This window comes from Cebus imitator, unplaced genomic scaffold, assembly GCF_001604975.1.
Source record: "Cebus imitator isolate Cc_AM_T3 unplaced genomic scaffold, Cebus_imitator-1.0 Scaffold1, whole genome shotgun sequence".
In the NCBI taxonomy this organism is placed as follows: Eukaryota; Metazoa; Chordata; class Mammalia; order Primates; family Cebidae; genus Cebus; species Cebus imitator.
Window position 1 is genome coordinate 12,395,362 of NW_016107316.1, and position 2,459 is coordinate 12,397,820.

The 2,459-nt window shown below is 35.6% G+C and overlaps 1 long non-coding RNA gene across 1 annotated transcript; it reads right to left on the reverse strand.

The window, feature by feature from the left end:
* Nucleotides 1–262: 262 nt before the first annotated feature.
* LOC119471010 lies at nucleotides 263–2,143 on the reverse strand. The gene is made up of 2 exons (XR_005200004.1): nucleotides 1,957–2,143; nucleotides 263–1,573 (listed from the first exon to the last, which is right to left on the reverse strand). It is a non-coding gene; the product is annotated as an uncharacterized LOC119471010 (long non-coding RNA).
* Nucleotides 2,144–2,459: the final 316 nt, after the last annotated feature.

Here is a 2,459-nt window from a genome sequence, read left to right on the forward strand (position 1 = left end):
TAGATTTAGATTAAATACTTAAATATAGATTACTTAATTGAATCTATATTTTTTAAAAGAAGACTTCAAGCAAGAGCAAGTTTAATTCGAAAACATGGTACTTGAATCTTTATGTGACTAATAAAATATGAAGACAATTCCAATTTTTCTCAAGATATGAACCCAAACAGAAGCATGCTATTCATAATCAGCAATATTAGTTTAGCAGAGAAATGAAATTCAAATACCCTTAATAATTAATTAAAATTTAAAATAGGTCTTATCAATGGACAAATGTACTTTAGTAGGAGGTTATTAACCGCTATGAGGTACCCATACGGCTTTCTCTGTGCTTTAGACTTGATAAGGCATGATAGCTCATATTGTACACATGGCCAATTTTTATAGTCAAAAAGTGCCAGAATTTCACATAGTAGCATTTCGATTTGTCAACAATGTTATAGATGAAAATGAAACTCAGATTTTTGGAAAATCCCTCTTTCTAGTCCCAATATCTATTCCTGGACTTGATCTAGTGCAGTTGTTATTTCTGACACTTGGAGCTTTTGAAGTCAATTTCACAGACATTGAACTGAGCAGGCCTATACATAAGTCTAAAGATTTTATGCAGGCTCTATCCAAGGAAATCTTAGTTTTCTATCAGTTGGTTTTGGGTTCCCTACCCTCCAAACTGCACTGTAAATTCTCTTATCTTCTAAATTTGGTAAAGTGTTTTAGATGAACTGTTGGTTAAAAGAGACAGCTGATAGCTAATCAGATAAAACATAATCTGCACTGCCAACAATGCATTTTGAAAATCATTGTAATTTTTAATAGTTAAGTGAGAAACTCTGAAAACATATCTTTGCTTAAAAATTTTTTCCCACAAAATCTTCCTAAAATTCACATTCTTTAAGATGTACTCCTCCTTAATTTCCTAGTTTCTAGCTACTTCCAAGGGCTTCTGTAGCTGGAACTTTGCAGAGTGTTTGCTTAATAAATATTTGTGGCCTGAAAGAAGAATCAGATTATAGTAGACAGTATATGAGGACATGGCAAATCTCATAGATCTAAAATGGTTCAGATGATGGTCTGATACCATATGATTTATAATTTAAGTAGATTATAATATGGAGCTATATCTGTGTAAGTCTTTAGTTTTCAGGTGAGAAAGTTATTGTCTTCATAGTTGGCTGTGGATATGGTAGGACACATAGGCAGCAGCACCAGACTATGATTAAATTAATACAAGAATGTGAAATATTTGAAGGCCAAAGCTATGGATAACATCAAAGGAAACTCGGTATACTGAAACTACATGATGTCTGATATGAAATATCTATGGAAAATTGGAAACTTCCTTCCTTTACTCTGGCTCATGGTGGGTTTTAGACTGTATTCACTGACCTGCTTCCTGTCTGAGACTCACAACAATCTTTTGGGGCAGGAGGCTCAAAAGGTCCCTGCCTTTTTGAGGGGTGAAGAATTTTAACCTCAGGAGGGTTTTTGACCTTCTAAGGTTTTCCAGCATTATTGGAAGGTTTTGGACTGAAACACAGACTTCTAGACTCTTCATCAAGTGCTCTTTCTCATTCTAACATCAGGAGAAAAGAAAGCATAAGAAGAAAAAAGAAAAAAGTTTAATTTCATAGGTTGTTACAGATGATAGACATATGAAAAAGTATTTTAAAATATAAAAATATGGTGAGCTTTGTAATAGATTTCCTGGGAAAAGTTTCTAATGGTTCAATGCATTTACACATGTCAGTCTTTAGGATCCAGCCCTTTTCAGGCCTTTGGGGATAGATGAGGATGAAAAGAAGGCACCTTGGCCTAAAGCTCCCTGTTTGGGCATATTTCCATGCTCAATTCCATTGTCTTCACTAGCTTCCAGAATGGTCCTCCTGAAACACATATCCAATCATGCCACACTCACTTAAAACCCTTTCGGTATTCTGCCCCAGCTTTATCTCCCACCTTTCAAATAGTCCACACTGAGGCTCTTTTATGTTTCTTCATCTTTGCTTACGTGGCCCCTTCTACCTGGAAAAACAAAGAAGCAAAGAAACAAACCTATTTAGCCTTCAAGGCTCTGTTTTCATATCTTTTCTTCTGTGAAGACTTCTGTGATCTTCTACCTTTACTTGTGCTTCTAAGGCAGAATTAGGCCCACTCTTCTGAGTGTGCCCACAGAACACAGTACTTAGTTACATATTACTTGACAATTGTGATGCAGGTCTATACAAAAGTGCAAAGATTTTATGCAGGCTGTATCCAAGGAAACCTTAGTGTTCTCTCAGTTGATTTTGGGTTCTCAAAATGTGTGCACACATGAAATTGAACTATATTTTGAGCTTCTCACTGGCTGAGAGTTGTCTTCTTTCCACATGTTCACAGTAGCAGCTCTTAGAAAGCGATTAATTAATAAACTAAAGAAACAAATGCAGCAGTCCCAGAAGAACCACAAGGTTTCTGGTCAT